This window comes from Labeo rohita, chromosome 23 (assembly GCF_022985175.1).
Source record: "Labeo rohita strain BAU-BD-2019 chromosome 23, IGBB_LRoh.1.0, whole genome shotgun sequence".
Classification (NCBI taxonomy): Eukaryota; Metazoa; Chordata; class Actinopteri; order Cypriniformes; family Cyprinidae; genus Labeo; species Labeo rohita.
The window spans coordinates 24,138,679-24,151,971 of record NC_066891.1 but is presented as its reverse complement, the minus strand read 5'-3'; the positions used below and the strand labels follow the sequence as shown (position 1 = coordinate 24,151,971).

General features: G+C 35.6%; 1 protein-coding gene across 5 annotated transcripts in view; it reads right to left on the bottom strand.

Annotated features, from left to right (window-relative positions):
* The window catches only part of sulf2b (sulfatase 2b), a 187,144-nt gene that overhangs the window by 100,945 nt on the left and 72,906 nt on the right, over positions 1–13,293 (bottom strand). The window lies entirely within an intron of this gene.

Genomic DNA, 13,293 nt, shown 5'->3' with positions numbered 1-13,293 from the left:
AAAACTTTACTGACTTTATTTCTCGTTATTGTGAGTTCATATCACACAATTTTAAGACAAAAAGTCAGAATTGTGAGAAAAATAGTCAGAATTGCGATATAAACTTGCAGTTGCAAAAAAATGTAGGATTGCGAGATACAAACTCTCACTTGCAAGAGAAAAACTTTGACTTTATTTCTCGCAATTGTGAGTTTATATCACAGTTTTGAGACAAAAAGTCAGAATTGTGAGAAAATTTGTCAGAATTGCAAGATATAAACTTGCATTTGTGAAAGAAAAACATTGTTGACTTTACTTCTCCCGATTGTGAGTTTACATCACAATTCTGAGACAAATGTCAGAATTGCTAGAAAAACAGTCAGAATTGCAAGATATAAACTTGCAATTGTGAATAAAGTAAAGAATTGTGAGATACAAACTCACATTTGCAAGAGAAAAACTTAACTGACTTTATTTCTTGCAATTGTGAGTTTATATCACAATTCTGAGACAAAAAGTCAGCATTGTGAGAAAAATAGTCAGAATTGCGAGATACAAACTTGCAATTGTGGAAAAAGCCACAATTGTGAGATATAAGCTCACATTTGCAAGAGAAAAACTTTGGCTAGTTTATATGGAGTTTATATCACAATTTTGAGACAAAAAGTCAGAGTTGCAAGAAAAATAGTCAGAATCGTGACTAAATAAGAATAAACTTGCAATTGTGAAAAAAGTCAGAATTGCGAGATACAAACCCACATTTGCAAGAGAAAAACATTGTTGACTTAATTTCTCGCAGTTGTGAGTTTATATCATGCAATTCTAAGAAAAAAGTCAGAAATGTGAGATAAAAAGTTGTATTAATCTTTTTTTATTTTTATTTAGTAGCAGAAATGGGCTTCCATAGCTAAAGGAATAAATGTAAACAAAAGTAAACCTTTCTTTTGAATGTTGAAAACAATTATGCTGCTTAAAATTTTTGTGGAAACTGTGATACTTTTTTTCAAGACTCTTTGATTAATAGAAAACTGACATTTGTAAATGCCTTAAATCAATTTGGTGCATCCTTGCTGAATAAAAGTATTAATTTATATATGTATATATATGAAAAACAAACTCAAGTCTGTTGAGTCATATTTTAAAAATACAGACATCTAAATAAGCTGTGTTCGGCTGTTGTCACATGAACTTTTGATGTGTTGTTTCTAAGCATCTAACTCATCAACCTCCTCTTCATACACACGCAAACACACAAGCTTCCCCTGCAGCCTGTGCAGTGAGTCATGCTGGACAGCCACAGCATCACTGCAGCACATTTGAGATGAGTCTGATCAAACTCTGAGAGCTCAAAGCAACAGATATTTGCTTTCTGATGATGGAGATTTCTGCAGAAATATACAGGGTGGAGTCATCTCAACCTTTACAGAGATACTCCCCCGAGTGTATCTGAATACTGATCCAGAATTCCCATGAAAACTTGGGAAAAATTCATGCAGTCCACAGTGAAAGTAATACTGCTGGAAGAGGTTATTGAAGATGAGAACAGACTTGCTCTATGGCCAGTTCTCAGCAAACAGTGTCATTTGAGAACCCATGAGTCTCTACTGATATACTGTAATAACAGTCATTTAAGAACAGAACAGTCACATTATTTAACTGATTAGTTTGAACTGTTTAATGTGCACAAAATAAATAAACAAATAAATACTGTTTTTTTTTATTACAGTTAATATATGTATTATAGTTCATTTTGTTCAAAATGCATTTTTTAAATTTTGTTTTGAAATACTGCTTTGAAAAACCTTATTCTACATAAATTGTCTGTGAAAAAGTAGTTTTGTAAGGAAAAATAAATTTGTTAAATTAAAATAGCATTTTTAAATAATTCTTTTTTTAAATAACAAACTTTGTAAATAACAAACTTTGTTGTTATTATTTTTACATGTTCGAAATAAAGTCATGAAGTCTGAAGTCTAAGTCTAAAGCCTTTTTTTAACGAAAGCTTTAAGGATTTTCCAAAAAGGCAGAGTTGTCCTCGCACTTTATGACATTTTGTGACATTTTCTCATAATTAGATAATATCACTATGTTAATCACTTATGCTAATTATTCAGTAAAAACAATTAACATAAAGAGATTGTTATTTTATAAACATAATCTCATTATGAGTGCACATATTGATCTGGATGAAAAAAAAGTCATGGTAATCATTTAATTTCAGATTTTTTTCCTTCAAAAATATCTGTGAATGAATAAATCATTTTGTTCTGATCTTCCTCTCTGTAACAAATCAAGCATTAAACCTTTTCAATGCAACATGTTTGAACGGTCAAGTATTTTTCTCATGATATTTTCAGGTTCTGACATATTAAGTACTCATGTCAGCTGTGCAATTTCAAGCCCACATTCCTGATCTCATTCCCTCAACCTCTCTCATCACTTCCTGTCTTCTCAACACAATCGCTACGAAGAAAAGCGGCACAAAGGCCTAAAATAAAAATTATATCAGTGCAAGCCTTGAACAAATCAATCAGATTCCTTTTCATACTATTCCAGTTTGAAATTGCCTCAATTTTCCGACATCACGGCTATGCCCTTGGCGGAAAAATGAAAACCACAGATCAATTTCAAACTAGTCTACACAAACACACACTACTCACACACAAACAGTACACACATTTCTAATCTGATGCTTCTGCTTCTTTCTACCTCTGTGCAGTAAGAGGCTCACACACAGACATCAGTTCCTCATCAAACACACACACACAGCGGGCAGAACAAAGGCAGACATCAAAGAACCATCGGCAGAGCTGGTCAGATCCTTTTATCCTGTCGCGAGTCTAAAAATGTTCCCAGGAAAACAAATACTGCACTCAGAGCAGCTGTCCAGCACAAACACAGACAGCATTGAGATTTCACACAGCTCTGAGATCAGTTCAGTTGATTTACTGAATAACTTTAAAGTCCTGTGTGCCAGTGAAATGAGAGGAAAGTGACAGACTCAGACACTCTGTAAACATCCTTAATTCTGTGTGTGTGGGCAGGTTTGTTTTCCCTCTTTAAAAGAGAAAGAAAAAGAAAGAAAAAAAAGAAAAAAAATAAGAAAGAAAGAAAGAAAGAAAGAAAGAGAAAAAGAAAGAAAGAAAAAACAAAACCTCCTAAATTCTCTTTGTTGACAGGTTTGTTTTTTCCTGTAAAACAGACATTTTCTTTCTGGATTTCTGAAAATATCTTCTGTGGAATGAAAAAACCTGACAAAACCTCATTGTGGGTACAAAAAAGGCACATACCATAACTATAATAAAACAAAAAAATAAAAAAAATCACCAAACACCAAAGCAAAAAATACCAAACAACAAAAAGAAACCATTCAGAACAAAAACACACCAAACTAAAACAAAACAAACCAATCAAAACAAAAACACCAAATAAAACAAAACAAACAAAAACACTCCAAACAACAAATCAAAACCATTCAGAACAAAACAAAAACACCACATAAAGCAAACTAAACAAAAAATAAACTGAACAACAAATCACCAAACAACAAAACAAAAATGCCAAACAATAAAACAAACAAAAACACACTAAACAACAAAACAAAACCATTTAAAACAAAGCAAAAACACCAAACAATAAAACAAACACAAACACACTAAACAACAAAACAAAACCATTCAAAACAAAACAAAAACACCAAACAATAAAACAAACAAAAACACTAAACAACAAAACAAAACCATTCAAAACAAAAACACCACATAAAACAAAACACGCCAAAAACAAAACAAACCAATCAAAAAAAAAAAAAAAAAAAAAAAAAAAAAAAAAAAAAAAATAAAACAAAAACACACTAAAACCACAAAACAAACAATCAAGACAAAAACACACTAAACAACAAATCACCAAACAACAAAACAAAAACAGCAAACAATAAAACAAAACAAACAAAAACAATCCAAACAACAAAACAAAACCGTTTAAAACAAAACAAAAACATCAAACAATAAAACAAACATAAACACACTAAACAACAAAACAAAACCATTCAAAACAAAAACACCACATAAAACAAAACACGCCAAAAACAAAACAAACCAATCAAAACAAAAACACCAAATAAAACAAAACAAACAAAACACACCAAACCACAAAACAAACAATGAAGACAAAAACACACTAAACAACAAATCACCAAACAACAAAACAAAAATGCCAAACAACAAAACAAAACAAAAACGCCAAACAAAACTATTCACAACAAAAAGCACCAAACAACAAAAAAAAAAAAAAACACACCGAACGACAAAACAAAACCATTCAAAACACACCAAACAAAACAAAACAAAAGTAAAACGCCTAACAACAAAACAAAACAATACAAAACCAATCAAAAACACCAAACAATAAAAGAAAAAAAACAAAACCATTCAAAACAAAAAGCGCCAAACAACAAAACAAAAACCATACAAAACAAAGAAGAACAAAACAACACAAACAAACAGAAACAAAACAATGTATATGTGTGGTTGTGTCATAGTGTTGCAAACATTGTACGTATGTGTCAGGAAAGACAGGGAAACAGAGCAGAGCTGACACACTGGAGCGGGCGACAGGGCACAGCCTGACACTCATGTGTGTGTTTGTATGAGTGTGTGTGTAACTGCAGGGTCACTCAGGCATGCAAGAACACAATCACACCTCGAGGGAGATCTGCCAAGCTCTACTACACACAAAGGAATAAAGTCTTGAACACAGTATATACCATAATATAACACTGATTTATACAAACACATCCCAGCATTCCACTCTCTAGTCTCCAGGATGAACTTAAGAGCTGTGACGTGCAGTGATCTTCTGAAACAAGGAGGACAGGCTCAGCTGACAGAGCAATCAGCCAATCATAGTACAATGTAAACACAGTTACACCCCCTCATATTCCTCCCACGCTTTTTAATCTCATCAATCTCATATTTCAATATATTTATTTTATACTGTGATTTATTTTCTTCTGAATTTTAAAAGGCAGAGTTAATGGCTCGATTCAAATACAAAAACCCATGCTATAATAACGGCCTGTTTTAATAGCTCAGAATGTGTGTGAATATAACATGTTCATATAAGATTGTGTGTGTCTGTGTGTAGTGCACCTCTGAGACTAATTCTAGTGCAATATGGCATGATATGGCTGTAGTCCGCTTATAAACACACACACACACACACACACACATACACATACCAACTACAAGATCAGCTATTGGCCAAAAAATAATGTCCCACTCTGGCAGGACAGATTGTGTAATTATATCACAGTCTAGAAGGAGAAAGAAGACAGAAAGAAGTGTGGCCTGATAGATGGAAAGATGTGTGTGAACAGAGATAAAGGAGAGGGAGAGAGAGAAACAACTGATAAAGTGACAATCACACAGTAATGCAGCATGACAAACACATCACCAAGCAAAGAAAACAGTGTGGCAAAGAGGAAACAGATCACGGCTGGAAGAAGATCAGGACTGGGTTGATCCAGTGGACCTTTTCAGTCTTACTAAGGATTTTTATTATACTATATTATATTAAAATTAGGGCTGTCAGTTTAACATGTTAACTTAATTAGTTATGAAAAAATAACGTGATAAAAATATTTTAACGCAGTTAATGCGTTGACCCCACACCCAGATCTGTACATCATCTTATATTTCATACAGTTGACTGCTGACAAATATGACGCAGGGCAACAACTCCATAAATGCAGTTTTGCCCTAAAATTCAAGATATTGATATTGAATCTACTTAATTAGATTAAAAAAATGTATCGAGTGACAGCCCTAATTAAAATACAGTAAAAAAAAAACCCAGGAATATTATGAAATATTATTGCAATTCAAAATAACTTGGTTTATTTGAATATTTTTTAAAATGTAATTTCTTTCTGTGATGCAAAGCTGAATTTTTAGCACCATTATTTCAGTCTTTAGGGTCACATGATCCTTCCTAAATCATTCTAAAATGCTGATTTGACGGTCAAAAACATTTGATATTATTATCAATCAATGTTGAAAACAGTTGTCCTGCTTTATTTTTGTCGAAACGGTGGTGTATTTTTTTCAGGATTCCTTTATGAATAGAAAGTTCAGTAGAACAGCATTAATTTGATCAAATTTAAATCAAAATGCTAATGAATGTAACAATTTCATACATTCGTTGTTGCATAATGTACACTATTTTTAAATACTCACTAGTATTCTATTCCAAACATGATATTCCCCAATAACAGCACAAAAAAAAAAAATGTGCAGACTTGTACAGCAAAGTAACATGTACAAACTATGCTCCATCTATCTTTCTTCATCCCACACAGTGTCCAAAGCCCTCCTACTGCCTCCGAATAAACCGACAGCACTTAAAAATGATAAACTGTAAGCGATGTGACTCATGTTGTGGTGATATAAGCATGCATCTTCATGTTAATCATTTCCTACAGTCCTAGAGCACAATGGTGTGTGCGTTTTACATGAGATTACACTCAGTTCATGGAAATCTAGCATGTTTTAGTGGAAACGCAGAGAGACAGCAGTGCTTAGATTAAGTCCTCTTTTAACTGGAATAAGATGTGTTTTATCACTCTGTACAGGATTCACAAGCTTAAGAGGTGAAAGAGGTTTATATTTAATACCCATAATTCACATTTGTTGAATGTAAGTAGTGGTAAAAACAGGTCTGATCCTCTTTTTTGTTCCAGCGACCTGTTGAGCTAGATTTGAACTTGCTTTCACGTCTGACCTGACAGATTAACGGCGCAAGAACCAGAACAGACACAAAGGTGTTACACAAGAGCTCGATAATGTTAACAGGTTAACTCAGAAAACTCTCTCTCTCTCTGTGATTCAGTCATTGCCTCCTCGATGACCTCTGCATGATACAAAGCTATGATCACATCCTGTTACCCATCATCCCTCTCTCTCTCACCCCCTGTGCCCGAGGCCCACATTAACCACGGCAAATTGCCCAGCCATAATTACAGCTCATTCTCCGCCGTGCCGTTATGCTTTGGGTCAGTTCAGCGCTTAGATTTCAGAATCACTCTCTCCTGGATGGCAAGTGAGCACTTCAAATGGCAATTTAAAGGTCTCGGTTTTTTAGCGGCCCATCAGAGTAATTTTCCACCTTTTTTTCCCCCTCGATTCCATATGTGTTTCTGTGAGTGTGTAGGTATAAAGATAAGTATAAAAAATATCTATCTATCTATCTATCTATCTGGACAAAAGTATTGGGACACACTTCTTAATTATTAAATTTTGATGTTTCAGTTAGACATACTACCACAGGTACATATAATCAAGCTCCTGCCGCAGTCGGCATTTACTTTTGTGAAAGAAAATGGGTCATTCTGAAGAGCTCAGTAAATTCAGGCGTGGTACTGTGATTTGACATCACCTTTGCAGTAAATAAAAGGTCAAATTATGAAATTTCATCCCTGTTAGATAGTGGTGTAAAGCATGTCACCACTGGACTCTGGAGCAGTGGAAACCTGTTCTGTGAAGTGACGAATCACACTTCTGTCTGAGTGATGGGTGAGTCTGGGTTTGGCAGATGCTAGGAGAACATTACCTGCCTGACTGCATTTTGCCAGCTGTAAAGTTTGGTGGAGAAGGGATAATGGCATGGGGTTTTTCATGGGTTCGGCTTACTTACTTATTTACTTACTAACTAACTAACTAACTAACTAACGAACTATCATCTATCTATCTATCTATCTATCTATCTATCTATCTCTATCTATCTGTCTATCTATCTGTCTGTCTCTGTCTGTCTGTCCATCTATCTATCTATCTATCTATCTATCTGTCTGTCTGTCTGTCTGTCCATCTATCCATCTGTCCATGTCTGTCTATTTCTATTCATCCATCTGTCTGTCTGTCTGTCTGTCTAACTATTCCATATGTCAGCCTGTCCGTCCGTCTGTCAAACCATCCACGTCTGTCTATTCATCCGTCCATGTCTGTCCATCCATGTCTGTCCATTTCTGTTCGTCAATCTGTCTATCTGTCTGTCTGTTCATTTCTATTCGTCCATCTGTCTATCTATCTATCTATCTATCTATCTACTATCTACTAGTGATGTCACAATATAATATACTGATTACTCAATATAATATCGAACCGTTCGGTACGACATCCGCGGTTCATTACGCGCTTGTGAATTGCAGTGTTTTGTTTTTTCATTTAAATCATTTCCTTGTGTTATTTCTCTCGAAATTTGCTGTATGTGTGCCCACGATTTCACATGCTGAGATGAGGAAACGCCTCCCCGTTTATATTTAAAAAAGCAACACTTGCAGAGCATCTTCCCTTCTAATGAAATGCAATGATAAGCCTTTCTAAACTTGTTGTCCAACAAAAGAGAACATTATAACTTATTTTTACTTCACAGCAGCAGTCGAGTGTTTGAAATAACTTCCTTTTGTGATCTGATGTGGCTTCTTATAATAGAATGAGGCAGACAATACATTCTACACTGCACATCGATTAGCAATGGCTTACAAATATACTTAATCATTATGAAAATACCCGAGATGGCTTAAAGAACACAGATAAACCATATATTATTGCAGATGAGTGTTTATTGTCCTTACATTTCACCATTTAAAACGTTTAACGTTATATCTTGTTTTTATTCAGTTACAGCAATAGTGATGCTTTTATCCATATTAGAGATTCCCTGGCTGGAATGTCATCAGTGTTTTCAGGATTTTTTTTTTTGTTAATTAGATGAAAAAAAAAAAAAAAAAAAACACATTAAATAAAAAAAAAACAAAAAAAAAAAACACATTGATGTGGCAAGTTATCAGAACCGAACTGAACCGAACCGAAAACCGTGGTAAAAATCCAAGGTGTGTATTGAACCGTGTATTGTTGCATTCCTACTATCTATCTATCTATCTATCTATCTATCTATCTATCTATCTATCTGTCTGTCTGTCTGTCTAACTATCCCGTCCGTCAGGCCGTCCGTCCATCCATCCAGCCATCCACGTCTATCTATTCATCCGTCCATGTCTGTCCATCCATGTCTGTCCATTTCTATTCGTCCATCTGTCTGTCCATCTGTCTATCCGTCCATCCATGTCTGTCCATCCATCCCTCCATCCATGTCTGTCCATTTCTATTTGTCCATCTGTCTATCTGTCTGTCTATCTATCCGTCCATCCATCCAGCCATCCATGTTTATCTATCTATCTATCTATCTATCTATCTATCTATCTATCTATCTATCTATCTATCTATCTATCTATCTATCCATCTATCTATCTATCTATCTCTGTCTCTGTCTCTGTCTCTCTATCCATATGTGATAAGCGTGAACATTTCCCACATTTTTCTCTGTAACTTCCCAGCTTGATGCTTTCCTCAAAGCATTATTCTGAATCTTTTGCTTTTGCTCTCATTCTGTGAAATTATACTCAAAGATGAGAGTGTGAAATACAGCCAAACGCAACACATCAGGCTGCACATGTGCACACGTGCCGCTGCCTCCCCACATCTATTTGCTCGTCCATGAATTCTTTCAGCGCTTCATCCATCCATCTGTCAATATTCGCGGTTAAGAGGGAGCGCGAAGGAATTATGATGAAAAATAAATGATGTGATGAAAGTAAACGAAAGCAGCAGAACTGAGGACATATAGGGATGGAAAAGCGAATGAATATCTAGCAAAGTCAACTGCCAACAGCTCAGTCTGACTAATGGGAAGTGTGTATGCATGTCAGCTGTATGTTACTGCAGCTGTATTTTTAGCACTACACATTAAAGAAGAATCTCTGGGTAAGCAAACGCAGCAGAATATAGAACCACATCGTTATGAAATATTAACAGCATGTTAAACCTTATCAGTCTGAAATGATTCATAACGAAATCAGAATTTTGATTTCATCACATCTCACAGCCTTTCTCAATAAAAACAGTGTTCGTGCTTATTGAAAACACATTACAAACAGATCCAAGCTATTTCAAAACAGTTCTTACTAGATTAGAAGCAATCATTTTCAGCACCAATCAACCAAGCTTAAAAGCTCACACTTGGCATAAAATGTTAATTGATTTATGGACACATTAACCTTGCATTTTAAATATTTTCCCAACTCCCACACACACTGTTGCTAAATTCAGCAAGCTGTTACAGTAGCACACACCTATCTGTGCGATCTCTGCTCTAAAGAGTTTAGCATTTCCTGCAACAGGCATAGCAGATTACAGGCACTTAACTGAAGTTCCTTGCTACTTCATTAGCCTACAGTCGAGACCCTTTATCGCTACTTAAATCTATTAAACAATTATGTTATCAGCAGGAGATAGAAAGAAGGGTTTTGTGGGAGATTTTTGCCTGCGAGCACATACACTCATGCACGCCCACATACTCGCAGACACTTGAAAGGCTTATATTTAGTACCTTGACAACAACAGAGTGCACATTCTGCTCATGTAGCCCTCTCTAACTTCTCTGCCTCTGTTTCCTCACTCGTTCTTTCTCTCGTTATCACTCTGGGCTTCGAGTCAATATGAAGCTCTAAGAACAGAACAGTCTGAGAAGAATTTGTAAAATAAATATTCCAAACTTAATTGGCCCTGCACACACACAAGACGAGACACAAAATAGACACAAACACAGGGTTTACGGCTGGCCATATGTCTTCAAGTCATGCCGTCACCCTTCTTTATACACTGCCAGATGTCTGTAAGTGGTTAGTAGCAACATTAGAGTTGAATCTGATCACCTAAAGTATGCTGAAAAAGAATATTGGAGAATATTTTACAAGAAAGTAAGGTAACACGTTAGATTAGGGAACACATATTCACAACACTTAGTCATAGTTTGTATTCTGTCTGAGTCATTAAAAAGAACTGATTCAAATGAGTGATTTCATTGAAAGTCATTAACTGCCAACAGACATTTGTTTGATTGCAAAAATATTGTCAGAGAAAATACAATGTTGTATTTGATAAGACTGCCTTGATACTAAATCAGAAAAACATCTTCAGAGCAGCAACACTCCCACCTCACTACTGAGAAATGTAGTTAAACTAATAACTGCCAAACACTGGAGACACATGAGTAGGAATAAGCCTCACGTGGCTGATCCATAATGCATTTCTGCAGGGACAGATTCACGGTAATCATCTAGAATGTCGCCACGGTGGCATTTCTGGAACAGTGTGTGGCCTTTTATTGACAAAGCTTAGTGTCTCCCACTGACAAATCATTGAGAATGAGTTAGGTGACAAAATCAATGACTCTCTCTCTCACTCTCTGTCTATTTTTTATCAGCAGGGATGGAAGAGGATCAGATGAATCGACAGGCTGTTCAATCTTCCAACAGGTTACTGTAGACAAAAATATCTGAAATATAAATGTGGAATAAACAAGCCACACTTTTGAAAAGAGAGATTTGTTCACTTGTTTCTGCTTCTTTGTAGCTGTATTTCGCAGAAAAATCAGTCAATTGCGGGGAAGTGCTGTCTCATAAATGGCGTAAAATTTCGTCAAAGGTAGGGAAGCATTGTCTCATTAATGACGGAAAAATCTGTCAAAGTTGGGGAAGCGTTTTCCCATAAATGGCGGACAATTCTGTCAAAGGCGGGGAAGCGTTGTCTCATAAATGACGGAAAATTCTGTCAGAGGTGGGGAAGTGTTGTTCCATTAATGAAGGAAAAATCTATCAAAGGCGGGGAAGTGCTGTCTCATAAATGACGGAAAATTCTGTCAAAGGCAGGAAAGTGCTGTCTCCAAAATGACAAAAAATTGTCAAAGGCGGGAAAGTGTTGTCTCATAAATGGCAGAAAATGCTGTCAAAGGCAGGAAAGTGTTGTCTCACAAATGGTGGAAAATTCTGTCAAAGGCGGGAAAAATGTGGTCTCATAAATGACAAAAAATCTGTCAAAAGTAGGGAAGCGTTGTCTCATTAATGAAGGAAAATTCTGTCAATGGTGGGAAAGCGTTGTCTCAAATGATGAAAAATTCTGTCAATAGCAGGGAAATAAAGGAAAATTGCGTCAAAGGGGGGAAGTGTCTCATTAATGACAGAAAAATCTGTCAAACGTGAGGAAGTGCTGTCTCATAAATGATGGAAACTTCCATCAAAGGGGGGGAAGCGTCTCATTAATGACGGAAAAATCTGTCAACGGTGAGGAAGCGCTATCTCATAAATGACGGAAAATCCCGTCAATGGTGGGGAAGCATTGTCTCAAATGTTGGAAAATTTTGTCAATGGTGCGGAAGTGCTATCTCATGAATGACAGAAAATTCCATCAATGTTGGGAAAGCGTTGTCTCAAATGATGGAAAATTCTGTCAAAGGTGGAGAAATGTTGTCTCAAATGACGGAAAATTCCGTTAAAGGCGTGGAAACATTTTCTCATAAATGACAGAAAATTCAGTCAATGGTGGGAAATATGAAATACAAAAAGTAAATTAAATACAAAAAAAATGTAATTAAATACAAAAAATGTTAATACAAATCCATGCAATTTCCACAAGCAAATTTTGCCACGTTAACCAAATGAAAGCAGCTTGGTTTCAAAGTGACTTCTGTGTAAGCTATGCTTCATGCATGTCTATAAACAAAAGACAATGAACCTTTTTTAGATAACACAACACAACTGTGAGATATAGAGGAAATGCGTAATATACAGTCAAATGGCAAGCTATAAATTTGTATTATGACATGTCACACTGTGATTAAGTCATGATTACCAGAAAAAAGTTTTTTTTTTTACTGGAAATGGGGTCAGAGGTCAGGGAACAAGCAACTTTAAATAGAATTTCTCCTGGATACATAAGTTTTTCCCCACTAAACAGGCTATTGTTTCCATATCCCTGTGGTTTTGAGGGAAGGTCACTTTCTATTACAGTTCCAAACATGACTTTTAATACATTATATGAAAGAAAACAATAACAGGAATAACAACAGCACAGCGTTACATCTTTTGATGGATGTCTTTACCAGGGTGTGCCATGCGGTCCAAGTTCTTCCTGTCATTCTAGTGACTTCCTACCACTTCCTACCTCATTTTTTCTCTCTGTTTTCTTTACCTCACCACCTCTTTGGAGGACAAAAACTTGACGACAATCCAGATACGCTCAAAATGCACAACAATAACGACCCTATTACACTATGAAATGTGTTTTAAATTGAAAAGGAATTATTCTGAATAATTTCCAAATAAAAGATTTCCACTAAAACCAGACCACTGCAACACCAAAGCACTGAATTAATTTGCAGTTGTCTGTTTTCTCTTCTTTGTAAAACCTCCTGCCTTTC